Genomic DNA, 18729 nt, shown 5'->3' with positions numbered 1-18729 from the left:
GAGTATCAAAAGTAAACTGTGTAATGAAATATTTTCCTTGAATTTTTTTGAAAGCTGCCAAAGTTGAAAGTAAAGGCCTTATTGTATCTACATGAAGCCAAACATCAAGGAAAAATGGAAAAGTTCAAGCAGAAATACAGATGTTTGAAAGCATCTGGATGTTTGGTATCTTGTAGGTTTACCATATGGATCTCCTATAAAGTTATTCTGTTTTATTTCAGACTTTTGAAAATAATTTGAAGTTACATTTTTGTGCTTTGTAGACAAACTGTTTTACGAATATACCTTTGTTACTCATACAATACTAAACCTTTCTACTGGGTAGTCTTGAAGCTGCTGTCACAATGTTTATAGACTTACTGGCTATGGTTGGTGATTGTTTTAAATATATTTAAAATGTTCCAGGATCTAGAATTTGGCCATTGGACAAACCAGGTAAATGCTGAATGGGCCTACGTATGCACAAAGCAACTGGGGGTCAGAGAACCAGCTACCTGGATGGAGAATTCAGAGCAATCAATGCCTTCTTTATTAATTGGGCAAAAGGGAGAAGCTGCCAAAGGTGTGATGTAAAGCTGATATTTCCAGTATGTTAGTAAAAAAGTCATTGTTTGCTATGAACCTAATCCCATGCTTAATAATTCCCTTCTAAGATGACCCCAGGCCAATAAGGGGAGAGGGAAATAATGATAGGGGAACTGTGTGAGGCCAGATGGCAGGTGTATTTTAAAGGCCTAACGGAGACCTGTGGGCTTTAAAGGCTGGTGAGAGCCTTTTGCAACCTGTGCACCCAGCCTGCAGATGCAGACAAACAGCCGTGGTAGTTCCTCTCCATCCCCCGCGGCAATGCAGAACCAGGTGTGGCTGCCTGCTGCCTCATTTCTTTACAACTGAGGAAATAATCTTTATGACTATAAAACAAAATTGCTTAGCTCACTCTAAGTTTTCTTAGAACAATCTCGTTTTTATTCATATCTGTGGGAAGTTCCACCTTTGACCTAGAGCCACCACACTTTGTCTCGCTTTGTCAGTCCCCTCCCCGACCCACCCTCCACCGCACCCGCTACCCCAAGGTGGCTTACTTCATTTTAATTACTCTCCATCAATACTTGGAAGAGCTGGTTTTGAAGAAATTCCCCTATTCCTCTACCCCCCACCAGCTCCGCCAAACATGTTAATCCATTTATGCTTCTAAACCCAAGTATTCATCCCACACATCAAAATATGTGAACCTTAGCAAGATAAAAGCTGTCCAAACCTGATTTTGTTTCTACACAGATGGCTATAAACATGACACTGGGATATTAGTCTTGGCTTTTCTTGACAGACCTGAAAATTGGCCATGCAGAACTGTTTAAAATTGGTAGGAAAAACTTACCCTGAAGTTTACTGTTGATGAACACAAGTGAAAACATGTAATTAAAGGAAATGCATGTCAGAATAAAGAAAAATGTGTTATCCCCTTCATTTCTGAGTCCCAGCCAAAGGTGTTGAATAAAGCTGATATTTCAGAGGCAAAAAGGGAGACTTGTACTTGTTTTAGTAAAGTAAAAATTTGTATTATACTTCATATGGGCAGTAATTAATTTATACCTTGACAAGTCTTTTAATTAAAAATGTTTTAATACATTTTTAATTACAAAAGCGTCATATTCACAACAAAAATTTGAACACTATAGACTAACAGAGAAAACACCACATCCATTCAAAAAGATATATTGTAAAAAATGTGCTGTATATTTTCTGAGATCCTTCACAATGTATTTATATTTACATGTTTGTTTTATATTTGTGACTGCTTTGTAGCCCTTTTGTAAAATTTAAAATATTGTGGGCTTTTTTTTCTTTTTGAGACAGTGTCTCACTCCGTCACCCAGCCTGGAGTGCAGTGTCACTATCAGGGCTCACTGCAGCCTTGACATCCCCCGGCTTAGGTGATCCTTCCTCCCCAGCCTCCCAAGTAGCTGGGACTATAGGTGTGTGCCACCCTACCTGGATAATTTTTTTTGCATTTTGAGTAGAGATGGGGTTCCACCATGTTGCCCAGGCTGGTCTCCAATTCCTGGGCTCCAGCCATCCCCCGACTCAACCTTCCAAAGTGCTAGGATTATAGGAGTGAACCACCATGCCCAGCTACCTTTTTTCAGTATTAATACATACACTTACAAAGTATTGTTAATGGTTAGATGGCATTTATTTCTATAGATGTGCCATTTATTTAACCAGGCTTAGATTATTGAACATTTAGGTCCGTTCTAATTTTGTATATTGCAAATTGTATTTATCCTGTCAAATATACTCACAGCAAAATTTTTATATACGTACCCATTCTTATACCCTCAGGATAAATTTCCAGAAATGAAGTCAAAAGGACAACATATTTTAAGGGATTGTCATACATTTGGACAAATTGTTTTCCAGAAAGATGGTACACATTGACTTTCTCATAGCATGGTATTAGATTGTCCATTTTCTCACACCCTTAACGGAACTGCATTTTATGTTTAGAAAAAAAATTTGTTTTAATAAATTGAAGCTGAAATGGTATTCTCTTGTTTTATAAGAGATTTTCATAATATCAGCTCTAAATGTGAAAAGGAGGATCCCAAAAGGCTCGGTCATGTTTCCTGAAGAGCATGTGCCCAGGAGGCTGATTTGTACAGAAGCAGTGAGGTTTTTATGTCGCTGTAGAATTTGCACAGGACTTTGCTATGTTCCTGAAGTCCATGCAATGTAAATATTGTTATACCATGTTTATCTTCTTAGGTCTATCACATTTCATGTTTATGCTTCTAGTTTGGTTTTATGTTAATCCTGGAAATAACAGAGTAACAATATGCACTATTGAACAGGTTGTTTTACCCTAACCCTTGCTCTCTGAAATCATTGTTTTTTTCCTTTTCATTTCTCTATTTCTGCCTAGCACCTTTCAAATGTTCAAGATTCTACTCAGAAAGAAATGCAAAATTCATAGTAGATATTAAGATAATATGTCATGTGACAGAAAAAACAGACATTATTTTTAAAATAATTATAGATACATGTTATAACTAATAGAGAAATCCCTGTCTTAAATCAGAACTTCAAAATAGTTCTAGCCAATAAGCACATAAAGAGCACAGAATGTTTGAAGTAAGAAAGGCATTTAAATAGACTAGTTGATTTTAGTTAAAAATACGTATATATTCTTCACCTCACTGCTTCCTTTGGACCTAGATATTTAGATATTTAAAGGGATTTTTTTTTTTTTTTTTTTTTTTTTTGCTACTGATTTTTTAGTACGAGAAGATATGCTGTACTGAACCCTAGGTAAGTTCTAACCACTACAGAAAGCCCTAGTCTTCTGACACCTTACTTATTAATGTGGGTTAGTGGGAGGAAAGTGAATAATTGTTCTGTAGGTCTAGGCTACTATTGAGGGTTGAGGGGTTCTAGGTTCTGACATTGTGTAATTGTAAAAGGCTATTTGCAGTTTTGGTGAAGGACAGAGAAAGAATGAGTTAAGAGCCATGCCTTGTGTGGCCAGTAGAAGAGAAAACATTCGCTCAAATAAACCTGACCTCTTCAAGGTTCCAGTCGCACCTACAGTGTATCTAGTACTGTACAACAGAGAATTGCAACCTCAGAGTGAGAAGGCAGAGAAATCACCTACCATTCCTCACAGTGGGAACATAAATTGGGGTAACTATAAATCAGTTTCTTGGTATATGTAAGTATTCTTACTTAGTGGTCTTTTAATAAAGGTATATCTTTAAGCAAACAAAATATGTAATAATCCCCTAAGAATTGATCTTAATGGAAAAAGATGAGCTAATGGCATACCAGTTATTAATACTTGATCTAGTAGATGTTTAGTTACAATGTAAATCTGTAATTCCATAGCAGAGAAAGAAATTTCTTTTTCTTTCCAGTTTGTGTTAGGATTTATTGGAAAGGGGAACAACACCTGGATTTAAGAGAAACTTAAAGATTTTAAAGAGACTATATACATATGTAGTTGGCAAAGAAAGGGGCAGATGTCTATGGCATTTTGAAAACCTAAGTGTAGCAATTTAAGAAAAGTAGTGGATTAAACTTGAAGAAATTACTTCATGCTTATTCCAGATGACTGTGCCATAGCTGAGAATGGTTAGAAAAATGTGAAAAGTTGGCCTTCTTCAGAGTTTAAGGGTTGTTAACCTGGGGTCCATAAACCAACATGGAGTCTGTAGATAGACTGTAGGGAGCCAATGAATTTGGATGAGGGAAAAACACAACTTTAATTTCACTAATCTCTAAGTAAAATTTAGCATTTATTTCTGTTATTAATGTAGACTATAAACCACAGTAATATCAGCAGTACTTTTGTCACCAATAGAAATCACACATATTTTCATATTACATTACTGCTCTTGTAGACATCTTGGAATATCACTACTTCAAAATTTTTATAGTTATTAGACCCAACACTAGATGCTATTTAATACATAAGCAAAGTGCATATATTACTATATCATGTTTGTTCGTTTCGATATTTTGGTAACCGAATTTCAGTATAATTGGTTTCTGATATAATCCTAATATTTTATGCATTTGAAGATATGATTTTAAAAAACATTGTATGCAGCTCTCACCAGACTGCCAAAAGGGTACAGAGTAGAACAAAGTTGCTGAATGCTGTTCACAGATGGATGTTTATTTAAAAAAAAAAAAAAAGGATCAATAGAGATGAGAGAGCGCTACAGGGAAGCACTTTTCACATGTAAATGTTTTCAGAATCAGCTTAAAACTCATAGGTTAGAAACTTAAAAGAAGTCAAGGTGTGGGCAGTTTAATTCCATTCTTTTAATGTTTAAATTCCCATTTCTAAAGAATGGCTGGCGTGACAAGGGCTTAGACTTAAACTTCTAGCCAACAGGAGGAAATATTCTGATGAGATAACCTGTTCTTAGGGTACCCACAGAGTTTAGAACCTCATGAAACATACCCAGATTGAGGGGTAACTCAGATGAAAAAACTATGGAAATAATTTGACAGCATTTTTTTTTAGTCCCTCCCATGTAATCACAATAGTGTTAGAGCACAGCCCTGACTTCCAGGAGTTTACTGTTTCTTCAGAAAAAGTTAACACTCACTGAGGACATTTATGACTCCCTGTTAACATGCACATATTAACAGTAAATAAGGCGCAACCTGAGTGTGTAGCTAAAGCCTGAGTTACCTTGGGTTGATATAACTTGAGAACCAGTATAAATGAATGGGGAAACGTGAAGTGGGGGAAGAAGGAAATGTAAAAAGGTGTTCCAGAAGTATAAAGTTCTACAGCATTGAGCTAGGGCAGCAGAAAAGAAAGTTCCATTTTTTTTTTTTTTTTTTTAGCTTAGCTAATAATGCTGAGGGCAGGTTGTTAAAGCCACTGGATATAGAATGAAATGCAAGAAAGAAACTGTCATAGGAGAGACCCATAGAGCCAGTCATCTAGAAAGATAGGTGAAGTGGTGATGTAGTCCATGTTAGAGTAAGGTGGCCATGGCGAAACTTAAAAGAAACAGATAAATCTAACAAATATGAAGGTCAGATGAAGGTTAGCAGTGTGAAGTGATGAGTGGAAAGGAGATAAAAAGGACATAACAATATGACTGGAATCTGAGAAATCTAGAGGGACAATGCTATAGACCAACAGTTGAGAATCTGGGTCCCATATCCTGCCTTGACCATGGACTTCACCCATAAGGTAGTCAGGTCACATTCTCACGCTTCATTTTTCCATCTCCAAAGTGGGACAAATATGTAAAACTAAGTAACATCTCAAGGAGTTTGATCTTTTGGATTGAAATAACCTTATCATCTTTCACAAATTTTCTGATTTCTCAGTAGGCTGAAAACAAAAACCCACCATGTAAGAGAAAAACAGAAGCAAACTAAATCAGACATACATGACTCTTATAGGAATCTTAAGCTATGTAATGCCAACCTATTATCAGAACTAATATCATTGTTGCAAAGGGTTTACCTACTCATAATTTCTTTTAGTTTTCCACTGAGAATCATGCTGGTGCTTAATGTATTTTAGATGCAGCATGAAAGTCTCAAAATGTGGGCTTGAAAACTCAGGCAAAAATTTCAATGGGCTACTGAAGGACATTATGTTCAGTAGCTTAAAAATCTGATGTTCTCTTTTAAGCCCCTGGACTTCTATGTTTTATGTCTTTTTATTTTTATTTTCTGATCATATTTTCATTTATAAATACACAGGAAGGATCACATCCTGAAATCTGTGATTATCAGAAATGTGATAGATTCTCCAGCTGCCATTTAGAATCGGGTGAGTGGTTATGAGGCACCTAGCAAGGGAACTAGGGAATATCTGTTAAGGGACAGTCATAAAATACCTGAGAAATAAGGCCTCAGGTGCTTTATTGTCTCTTCTTTGGGAATGGAAAAATGAGGCATCTTGTTTTCTTCTCTTAAAAATATCTTCTATTTTAATAAAAGCAAATAACAACAATATTTACTTTCAAAGCAATCAGATGTTTTATTGACTGTTTCATAGCATAACAATTCACTTTCCAAAAGGATTTTCTGAGTCCCCCCATCTGAAAAGTGAATTATGCACTAACTTTGAGATTAATTGATTTACCCAAATTTATTTGCAAAATAAATTTTATAAACAGATCCTTTCTTGATTAAATGAATGTGTATATAAAAGATAAGAATATAATAACTGAAAGATACTGTTGAATAAAGTCAGCAGAAGTAATGATTTAGGAAATAGTAATATAATTATACATAATAGTATAAATTTCTAATTAGTTACATGTAAATGCAATTTTAATAAATTATGTTGCCTTTTAAATACATTTGGAGATGTATCATTTAGTGGAGCATAGAAAGAATCCCTTTAGAAAATTAAGAATTTTTTTTAATGCCAATACATGTTCTAACGTTCCCTTTTGTTAATTTCGAAGTTGAAAAATATAATTTTCTTTCTTTTTTTTTTTTTTGAGACAGAGTCTCGCTCTGTCACCCAGGCTGGAGTGCAGTAGCCAGATCTCAGCTCACTGCAAGCTCCGCCTCCTGGGTTTACGCCATTCTCCTGCCTCAGCCTCCCGAGTAGCTGGGACTACAGGCGCCCGCCACCTTGCCCGGCTAGTTTTTTTGTATTTTTTAGTAGAGACGGGGTTTCACCGTGTTAGCCAGGATGGTCTCGATCTCCTGACCTCGTGATCCGCCCGTCTCGGCCTCCCAAAGTGCTGGGATTACAGGCTTGAGCCACCGCGCCCGGCCAAAAATATAATTTTCTTTAAGCAATATTTGCCAGTAAATAAAATAAACAAAGTAGGTGAACAAACACTTATGTTTGGACTTTATTCGGCCTTGCTGGGCCACTGGCTTTACTAGGAAGAGGAGACAATACTTATGAAGTTTATAAGACTGTACTCAAATGGATATCATGCAACTCAAGAGAAATGCTGCAGAAGTATTTCCAGTGAGATATTCTGGAGAATATAGAATTTGGGGGAGCACTGAGATGCAGTAAAAGACAAGAGGAGTCTACACTGTGAGAGTTCCATGATAATCCGAGGACCGGCTCCCCAAACAAGGAGCTTTTGTCTGTAGCTGAGTGTCTGGTCCTGTTCTCTCCTACCCTCTTAAATAGTTTCAATCTTCTTTTGCCTTACTTTCCCCATCTGTGTTTCCCCTACATATAGTAATTCATATGGTTTCAATTTGAAAACTATTTTTGTGCCCTTTATTCTTCTCCCAAATAACTTTAGTCTGTTGTCAATTGATCAAGATTGCTATACATCCATATTTAGTTTTGTCTCCTATATAATGTAAAATAGTTTTATGTCAGTCATTGTGAAGGATAAATTTATTTAATATCGTACTTTACCCATGGCAAAAAAAACTAGCACTTATGACAGATGTAGAAATTCCTTAAGATGGCAGTCCAATGTCCTTATTTAAGATGTGATCATAGATATTGGAACCAACTGTCTAGTGCAAGCCCTAGTTCTCACATGTAATAACTGGGTGTCTCAGTAGGTTCCCTACTCTATGCTCTTCAGTTTCTTCATCTATAAAATGGGAATTATAGTGGAATCTACTTCACAGAACTGCTGTGCTGACTTCTGGAGATAATTCATATGACACACTTAGCACAGTGCCAGACACTTCTCCTCCTCCTCCTTTTCTTCCTCCTCCTCCTCCTTTTGTTATTATCAGGCCATCAAAGAAAGTCTTTGGTTTATTGTGAACCTATCACTAAGTATATTCTTCTTAAAGCTCTGATTTCAGTGTATACCTATAGTATACTATAGTGTATCTTCTCTCTCAAAAGGATTTTTGAAGAAGCTAATTTTGTGACTCATTTGGGTTGGATCACTTTAATCTTGACCAAGTAAAAGAGTTCTCCAAATCATAAATTATCATATAAAGGTCTAAATCCCACAGCTTCAGCAGCTATGTCTTCACCAGTTATGTTAAGGAACACTGCAGAACCTCAAATGAATCCAATATGTAGAAGAACTCTGCATCTTGGGCACAAATGTTTGATAAACCTGGTTTACCGCACCACATGATTTCTGTTACCAGGGACATTTTGTTACTCTACTTACAGATTGTCTGTCTTAGTTGAGTGTGTTCCCTAAAATGAAAGGTTTTACCCTATCATGTAATTACTGTTTTAAAAATAAAGCCAGATTTGTTTTATGGTTTGGGGAATGCAAAAATAGAAGGCACGTTTTTCTAATTATGAAGCCACTGTCAAACAGGCCTATAAAGCAGATGCACTTTGCAAATTAGAGGTGGAATCCAAGGTTCCTGTGGCTCTAAAATGGCTCCTTCTTTTGCCACTGATGTAGCCTGTGGCACTGAAAGCAGGTATGATATGAACATATTGTCTCCAAGACCAAACTTCCCTCTGTAACCCTCCCAGATGCAGGGCAGATCCAAATATCCTTCGGCAGTCAGATTCTGTGTTGGCACCACCTGCCAGCAAACAATTTGCAGAAACTCAACTATGGATGCTTGATCCATCTTTCAAAGCTCCCGTAGACCTAAGTCCCCCTGACGTAACAACTTAGTCTAATTTTTCAACTTGTCAGATGGTTCATCCTGGGAACTCTTCCTGCATTTCTTTTTGCTTCTTAATTCCTTCTGCTATTAGAGGCTTATAGGTTTTCTGAAAGCTATGAAAGATTCTTCCTAATTCGGTTTTATCATAAAAGATTTTGTTGTTGTTGTTGCTGAGACGGAATCTCACTCTGTCACCCAGGCTGGAGTGCAGTGGTGTGATCTTGGCTCACTGCAACCTCCGCCTCACAGGTTCAAGTAATTCTCCTGCCTCAGCCTCCCAAGTAGCTGGGATTACAGATGCCTACTACCATGCACAGATAATTTTTTTGGCATTTTTAGTAGAGACTGGATTTTACTATGTTGGTCAACCTGGTTTCGAACTCCTGACCTCAAGTGATCTGCCCACCTCAGTCTCCCAAAGTTCTAGGATTACACGTGTGAGCCACTGCACCTGGCCCATAGTTTTTTTATGATTAAGCTCACAAGGTGAATCAGTAGCTGAGGGAACACTGTCTTGTTTCCTATATTCAGACTGGCTGTCTCAATAATGACTACTGGTAGAATCTTTCTCAAACCTCTAATCTCTTGTAAAGAAATATACTCTACTTTTGTCCTCATCCCCCCAAAAAATGTGTATCTAAAAGCACATATATTGAAATATCTTTTCGGTTTCTTTTTGAGACTCAAAGTCAGGCTTTTATAACTAAAGGAAACTTTCCCCAGTTCTGTTTTCCTTTATGTAGAAGCAATATAATGACTTTTGTCCATCTTCTATTAAGTAGAGTCACTTAGACAAGAACCGTCTCCCTGACCATGAAAAATGGGAGGGAGAGGATTAAATTCTGTTTGTAGTTGAATGCTGCTTATGAAAATGAGGAAGAACAATCAATGTAAGAAGCTAGTACAGCCAGAACGTGGTAAAAAAAAAAAAAGCACCTCCCTTCAGACAGCAACCTTCAAACACTTTATTCTAACTGCTGATTTCCATGCCAGTCAAGCAGGATGAGGTTCTATTGTTACATCAGCACACACCTGGGAAAGTTGCCTAAAATTACTCATGGTTCGATGAGTAGTCCTGATTATATTTTGTGTGCTCAGCTCATACCAGTGACCTTGAGTCAAAGCATTGCTTAATAAGAGTTTGTAGTCCCGGATCCCACATCTCGTCGCTCCTTCCACCATCTACTATAAAGTTTTTTGTTGCTGTTTTCCTTAATCATACTTGAAAAAAAGATATAAAGTGTGTCTTAGATAAATTTTAGGACATTGACCTCTTGACCATGGTGTGGATGCTAATTATTAAAACCTGATTAGGAAGTACCAGTTCCCAAAAGTGGTAAATACATCCTCCTTTAACTTCAAGAGCTAATTGCAGAAATCAGTGTTTTAATTCTGTTGAGGAAGTTTTGCCATGAAATGTTTTGTTGAGATGAAGATAAAGAATTTGTAGAAGCAAGGAGCACTTTTCATTAGAAAAGAAGAAATTCTTTGGGATGGAGGTGGTTCGGGAAAGTATCAGCAAGATGAGAAGGCCATAAAGGTGGCAATAAAACCCAAATGTGCTGAGATTTACAACAGACCCCAAAAGAAAGACAACATGAATATGCTCAAGTTATCCCACTTCAGTTTTTGAGATGTCTCTGGAAAAAAATGCAGATTATTTATATAGGTTCAAAGTCTCATAAGAAAAATCATGAACAGAAAATTCCTCAATATATTATTTGCTATGTAAAAAAAGGCAGAAAAAGATGGTCACCAAATGAGGTTTTAGAGTCTTGGGCCACAGGAAGTTTTCTAATCCTGGCATTTCACAGTAATGAAGACCTCCATCTGTTGTTGGTTTTTAAACACTGAAGTCAGAGCTCTGCATTTTGTTTTGTCTTGAGTGGCCTTCAGTATTTATACAAATATATGTGTGTGTGTGTGTGTATATATATACACACTTATATATACACACTTATACTAATCCATCCCCCACTGGTTGGACTAGAGAGTGGAAAAGCCATTTGTCTTGGGAAGTGCAGAGACCATTTGTCTTGGGAACTACAAGATTCTGGCAGTATGTGGGTGGTAAAAGCTCTGCATCCCCACTACTAAAGCCTTTGACTACCATCCAACCCCTAAAGTGAGCAAAAGCAGAATTCCTAAAAGGTGCCTTCAACCTCAGGTAGTGTTCTAGGCCTTTCAGTGTCTTACCAGCCTAATCTCAGTTGATTCTCACAGCTTAATTCTTGTAGAAACCATGTGTAGGAAATATTCCATCTACCACATTTAATTAGGTATGTCCCCCCAAATTTCACCTTTGTCTCATCACTGCAGTTTACCTAAGCACAGTCAAATCTCTTGGTCTCAACATATTATCCTCATTTTCTTCTTGAGGGAAATGTGTGTGACATACCCTTTAACCTGGAAATATGTGACTGCCAAGAGGAAGAATATCCACAAGGAGAGAAAGAACAATGTGTGGCCCAGTTGCTCAGAGTGTGTGTGCACATTAAAATAAACCATGTGCATCTTGAGAATCTCTTACTCCCCAGACACCCTTACCTGGTACTGTGTCTCTCATTTTATGTTCACAACATTGCTGTGATGTAGATGGAGCTGACCTTACACTAGTTTTTACATAGAAAAGTGACAGCATGTGGGATGACCTCTGTTAGATCACAAATATATGCAGTTAAATGATATTAACACACTGCATTCGCGCCCCACCCCCTCCAATTTGATATGGATTAAATCAGTGGTATGCTCTTGGACTGGGTAGCTCAGACCATGGACCACTAGAAAAATTGTCTTCTGTATTTTTCTCTTTGCAATGTTTTTTTCTCCCTAAAATGACGATAGCCAACTTTATCACTTGGAAAATCATGTATAGTCATCAATTACATAGGTATTTAAAAGACCCTTGAAAGTTGCTCAAAGGAAAATGAAATTTGAAGTGCAGTCCCTGTCCTTGAGAAGCTTCAAACTTAATTGGAGAAAGAAGACACAAACATATTAAAATTTAAGAGGCGAAGCAGAGCCATATGTGATTGAGTGTTAGATGACTCAGTGCTTTGGGAGTTCAGAGAAGGCAAAGAATGCATTGGGCTAAAGAAGAGGTGGGATTTGAGCAGACTATGACAAATGAGTAAAATTGGGATGGGCTGGCAGAAGGGCATCCAGGAGGGGACAACTATGTGAGCGAATTCTAGAGACAGAGATGGACAAGGTATTTTGGGAGACAGTAAATTAATGAAATACATAAATAAGAATTTGCACAGAGCCAGGAAATGCATTCGAGCAGGGGGACTAGGGAGTCTTAAATGTGAAGCAAAGGAATCTTGTTTTGATGGAAATGTAATAATCCTTTAACGCTCTTTTTAGTAAGAGAATAAGACAGAGATGCTAATTGGTACAAACTGGCCATGCTTTCTCAAACCTCCATGTTTTTCAAATATTAGAACCTATGCCTCAGATCTCATTTTGTTACTTCTTCCAGCAGATTACTATGTTTTCTTCAGTAACTCACTCAGTGCTGTGAAAATTTTGCAGACTTACCTGGGGAAAGTTTGTTTCTCACCCTTTTGAGTCCCACAATGCTTCAGACACATCTCGTAGAAGATAAAGCTTGTGTGACTTCCTGCTTGCATTCCCCATTTATAGTAATGGGCTTGGCACACGGAGGGGTCCTATCACCAGACTGTATGTGCCAATGCAAGCAAATTAAATAGCAGCACCTATCATTTATGAAGTTTTTGCTCTGTATCAGGCATGGTACTAGATACTTTATATATATTATTAATAACATATCATCTCTAATCCTCTCAACCATTCCAGCAGGTAGGTATTAACTCTATGGCAGAGCTGAAGAAATTAAGGTTTGCCCAAAGTCTCATAGCTATTAAAGAGCAGTGATGTTGAGCTCCAAAGCCCATTTCTTTTCCTCTAGTGGTTATTTTAACATCTTTTAAAGGCCTAAAGCACCCATCATAGTGCATGATACATGGGAAATGCTGAGCACATGTTTTTAAATGAAAGAGAGTAAAAGCACTAGAGAATACTGTCCATGGGTAGAAGACATAAGACCCAAAGACCTATAGTTGGATGTGCAGAGCCTTGCTTCTGCCAGTGCGCATTTGGGGGAAACTGCAGATGCCAGCCAGCCCTGAGTCCACTCTCCTGCAATGGGCAAGGACCAGTAGGAGTCCTCACAAGTCCTCACCTTTTCTCTAGCCACCTTTTCTGTACAATGAGGGAACTAAACTAAATGATTTCTAAGGTTTCTTCTAACATTCATATTCTAACATCTAAGAAAACATATTTAAATTAATTTACATGAAAACACAAATTAAGAGTCCTTTTACCCTTCCTCAGAGTTTTTACAACTTAAAAGGGACATTTGTCCCTTGATGTTGCAGAATAGTAGGCAATGTGAGTGAACTTATGTACAGAGATGCTCCCTAGCAAGGTGGTCCCATGCCATGGTTCTCTCAAAGCTGACTTAGGTGCCCCTGCCACGAGCATCCTGTGCATAGCTCTCTCAACACACATCACACCACATAATAATCATTTATTATCATGTGTCTTTTGTCCATTAGACTAGTACGGTATCTTCAAGGGCAAGGATCTGTCTTTTATTTCTGAATTCTATGCTTCTGGCACCTACTTAGAGCTAAAAAAGTAAAAATACAATCGTCCCTCAGTATTTGTAGGGGGATTCCAGGACCCTTTCAGATACTAAAATTATCAGGTGCTCAAGCTTCTTTTTTTTTTTTTTTTTAATTCATATTATTATTATTATTTTTTTTTTATTATTATACTTTAAGTTCTAGGGTACATGTGCATAACGTGCAGGTTTGTTACATATGTATACTTGTGCCATGTTGGTGTGCTGCACCCATCATCTCGTCAGCACCCATCAATTCATCATTTATATCAGGTATAACTCCCAATGCAATCCCTCCCCCCTCCCCCCTCCCCCCTCCCCATGAGAGGCCCCAGTGTGTGATGTTCCCCTTCCCGAGTCCCAGTGATCTCATTGTTCAGTTCCCACCTATGAGTGAGAACATGTGGTGTTTGGTTTTCTATTCTTGTGATAGTTTGCTAAGAATGATGGCAATCATTAAAAAGTCAGGAAACAACAGGTGTTGGAGAGGATGTGGAGAAATAGGAACACTTTTACACTGTTGGTGGGATTGTAAACTAGTTCAACCATTATGGAAAACAATATGGCAATTCCTCAAGGATCTAGAACTAGATGTACCATATGACCCAGCCACCCCACTACTGGGTATATACCCAAAGGATTATAAATCATGCTGCTCTAAAGACACATGCACACGTATGTTTATTGCGGCACTATTCACAATAGCAAAGACTTGGAATCAACCCAAATGTCCATCTGTGACAGACTGGATTAAGAAAATGTGGCACATATACACCATGGAATACTATGCAGCCATAAAAAAGGATGAGTTTGCGTCCTTTGTAGGGACGTGGATGCAGCTGGAAACCATCATTCTTAGCAAACTATCAAGCTTCTTATATAAAATAGCACAGTATTTGGATATAACCTACACATATCCCCTACATACTTTAAATCATCTCTAGATAACTGATAATGCCTTACACAATGTAATTGTTATTATTGTTTTTGTTTTTTTGTTGTTGTTGTATTGCTATTTTTATTTTTTCCCCAAATATTTTCAATGTGTAGTTGGTTGAATTCACAGATGCAGAACCCACAAATACGGAGGACCAACTACACTGTGGTTGAATGAATAGCTCAATTTATGTATTCAAACAAACCTTTTCAAAAGAAAGTCTCAGGATCAGCTTCTTTCACATATTAATTACCTTATATTCTCCAGAAATGATGCAAGAATCCTGTGCACAACTTTCTGCATCTCCCCTCTGGTCCCTCAACTTAGTCTCACTGCCTGTTTTTCTGGGATCCGTGGGACCCCAGATCCAGACCTCTGCCTGCCCAGCCTCCTGCTGGCCCGGGAAGAAGCATGGATGCTCTTTAGTTCTCAGCCCTGAGAAAACCACACTGAAGGTGGGCCCCACCTTCACAGGAGGACCAACTGCCTCTTGACAGTTTGGAGAGAGTTGCGGGATTTTTCAGCCCAGATGTAACGTCTTCTCTGAGTACCCCTGCTCTGTAAAATATTGTAATCATATTCTTCATCTCGTTAGCGGATGAAAGCCTTCCCAAATGGTCTGAAGGCCTCTTCATTCCCCATATAAAATGTAGCTGGTGTTTCAGGGTGAGAGGGGCAGGGGGAGTGTTATAAAAAGGGGAAGAGAAAATACACAGGGGCACCTTGAAAGCTGTAAGAGAAAGGACTTAGATTGCACAGATGAAGTTCGAAAGGAGAAAACCATGCCATTTGCCCAAGATTCTATCTGAAAGGCAAAAAGAAATGTTATACCATGCAACCCATTAGAAATTAAAATATATGTTTACCTCCAATTTTTTCCTCAAAGCTGAATTTCTCTGGACGTGTACCTGATTAGTGACGGTGTCAGAGCTTAGAACTTCACAGTGATCATGGGGCAGTAGTTCTGCTTCCATTCTGTTTTGAATTCTTATTGTAAAATATATGCCTTATGCCTCATTTGCTGTAAAATTTATTTTATTGTGGTACTTAATTAATGATCACTTTGACCATTTGTGGCAAGTGGCCAAAAATTTATCTTCTCTGCCTCTTTTTTTTTTTTTTTTTTTTTTAAACTGCCAGTGTTTGAGAAAAGCAGATTAGGTAAAAACATATCAATCTGCCTTATCCATTAATAAACTGGAGAAATGGCTGTAATTTCTTCTTAAATTATATATTAAGGGCTTCTAAAAAATACCCGTTGTTTTGAATACTGAAATAATATGCTGTGAAATTCGAAGTTAAAGTATATTACATATTTATGACTTAAATTAGAACATATGCACATAAAATTTTTAAATTGTTTTATGATTTCATAATGATTAGAAAGAGAGAGAAAAGGAAAAAGAAAGATGGAAAAGGTAAAGAGGGAAAAGAGAAAGAAAATCTTGATGACTAAATATTTTAATCAGTTGCACTTCTAAATATATTTTAAGGGATTCCAACATTGAATCCTATATAGATAGCAATAAATGTCCCAAATGTAAAAGATTCACTAACACTTTACGTCGGTACCAACATAGAAGTCTAACATTTCTTTCCTTCCCAAAGAGCTTTTGGTAAACAAGGAAGTGTAAGTGAAATCAACTGTTTTAAGTCTTTCAGAATCTCTTTATGACTTGGCTTCTACTGTGAGACCAACCAAAGGCCTGCTGCTTGTGATATCAGTGTAGCTTGCAGCCCATAAATATTGAAAGTGCAGTTTGTCACTTGTATTTGTTTTACACTTACAAATTAGGAGACACATTTACTGTAAATATAGTTAGCATCCAGAGGTTTCAAAGCTAAGAATATGTGAGTTCAAAATGTCTTTGCCTTATTTATGCTGTGGCTACCACATTTGTATAAACAGAAAATTACTCCATTCATGCTTTATTACTTCTTCTTTTGTACCACAGCCTTGACCCTAGTCATCATAAATTGAGAAATAGTGGGGAACTAATGGAGACAGATGGGAATATGGCTTGCCATTTACTCAAATTGGTAAAGTAATTAACCTCAAGGTGCTGGTTTGCAAGAAAAATTGTTGGAATATCTCAGGACGTCGGTAAACAGACTCCTGCTTTAACCAGTTCTGACAACTGCATCATAAACTAGACTTATTCTGTTCAATTGACCTGTCAACATCTTGAGTCCAAATAAAGATTTGTATTACAATGCACTTGCTGAGAAGTGGGAGAACACCACTGCTGTTTCTTTTCAAATGGGTTGCTGTTCTCTGCCTGCTAGATAGCCACTGGATTGTCATATATTCATTCTTCAGCCATTATATTCCTTAGAAATCTTCCATTACTGATTGTGTGACAGCTTCGTGACAGCAGATGGTAGTCATTTGGCTCCAGAAAATGAAATGAAAAAACATGGGCCAGGCTGGCTGGGCTCATTTAGAACAGCAGTGGACAGGGGCCAGATCTAGATTTTATTTATCCAGGGACATCCTGTGATGAAGCCAGAGTTGCGTTGGTAGTGTGTTGTTCCCTCCAGATTGCAGGGTGGGACTGGATTTCTGCAGATTATTATATAAATCAAAGGCAGTCTTATAAATAGGGCCATTTGATCAAACCAAACCAAAGTATATTCCTTTTGAAAGCTGACAGTTTTCAGTTATTCCAAACAGGTCTCTCTCCTTTTCTCTTTCTCTTCCCCGTCTCTCGTTCCTAGGAGTAGCATGTAGATTTCTCTTTTGCATTTTATCAGCTATGAGCTACTTTCATAGCCGTGAGCTCAATCTTCGGAGCCCTGTAGCTTCCCCATATTCAGTCGTAACTGGGAGAGGTTTGACTCTTGTAAGCCGGTATGGCTGCTCATTTCATGTATTTCAGTTTGCAGTTGAAGTAGTCATTTAAAAAAAAAAAAAAAAAAGCTCTTTGTGATATCACCATAAAATTTATCTAGAAGGCATACACGTCATGGGAACATAAAGAGTAATTTTCATCTAAAGTAAACATATCCATTCATAAGAGGAGAAAACTAAAAATGTCTCATGGCATCTCAATTTGAAGAAAAATCAGTTGATTTAGAAACAGGTTTAGCTCCAGATTACCACGTTGATTTTCTTCATACATATACCTGTGGAAAAATATTCACAAAATGAGCAAACCCTAGCTCATTAATTCCGTTCCCAGAAGGCGGCAGTTGCTTGAGAGTCGGAAGGCTGTGTCTAGGCACAGGCTGGAAGTATTGCAGCCATGAGTTTCAGCTGAGCTGGCCGGCACTGGCCTTTCCACCTAGAGATGATCAGCTGAGAAGACTCAAAAGTATCTGTTTTTTTAAAGGGTAGATTCATTACTGCCTTGAATTAGAATTTTTCATATGGACCTGTTTAGAAGAAGAGGGACTAAATAATTACCTATATACTTGTCTTCAAGTTGTTTTTTTTTTAAGAAGCCTATCTGAAAATTCATAGAACTCTTCATTTTAAAAAGTATACCCATGCTTCCTGCAAAGTTGCTAAATTTCTCTTAATTCTGTTGCAGTCTCTGGGGATTAAAACAATACCCAATTTAGAGGTAAGACAATCTAGAGGTCAGATTCATTCAAATGCTGTGATTTCCTGAATGGATAGGAAGTCCTTTCTCTTGAAAAATGAGTTACTGCTATTGAACTCAGTAGGAGACACATTCGCCCATCTCACCAGGAGTCTTCCTGAGGCTAACATACTCATCTTGATTGGAATCTCCTTTACCCTGACCCATTTCCTAATCCTAGTTGCCTTTTCCAAAGAAGAACTAATGTTGACATTGCAGTTTTTCCATCCTGCCCAGAGCTTTCCATCTCAGTCTTCCAACCATGCTCTTCAAAAACTGGAGTCTTCAGCCTACTAAGTATGTCTTTGTTTCTTTGACTTTGTACCTGATATTTTTGATTTCACCTAATGGTGATGATGTGTGTATATATGAACAGTTTTAATAAGTCATCATTCTATTTTCATCTGATCAAGTGTCTGAAACCTAGTGCCTTACAATCAAAGTAAACTCTCTCAATCTGAGCGGTAGGCTTCGAAGAAAAGGCTGTGAATTCAAGGGAG

At 37.6% G+C, this 18729-nt stretch overlaps 2 protein-coding genes across 3 annotated transcripts in view; one reads left to right on the top strand and one right to left on the bottom strand.

Annotated features, from left to right (window-relative positions):
- The window catches only part of EGLN3 (egl-9 family hypoxia inducible factor 3), a 361817-nt gene that overhangs the window by 399 nt on the left and 342689 nt on the right, over positions 1-18729 (bottom strand). The window lies entirely within an intron of this gene.
- Positions 1-18729, top strand: part of NPAS3 (neuronal PAS domain protein 3) — an 880768-nt gene that overhangs the window by 656461 nt on the left and 205578 nt on the right. The gene's annotated exons all lie outside the window — the stretch shown is intronic.

The sequence above is a fragment of the Trachypithecus francoisi genome, unplaced genomic scaffold (assembly GCF_009764315.1).
Source record: "Trachypithecus francoisi isolate TF-2019V2 unplaced genomic scaffold, Tfra_2.0 Lachesis_group3, whole genome shotgun sequence".
NCBI lineage: Eukaryota > Metazoa > Chordata > Mammalia > Primates > Cercopithecidae > Trachypithecus > Trachypithecus francoisi.
Note: the sequence above shows the minus strand (reverse complement) of the source record. Positions and strands in the feature narration are given on the sequence as shown.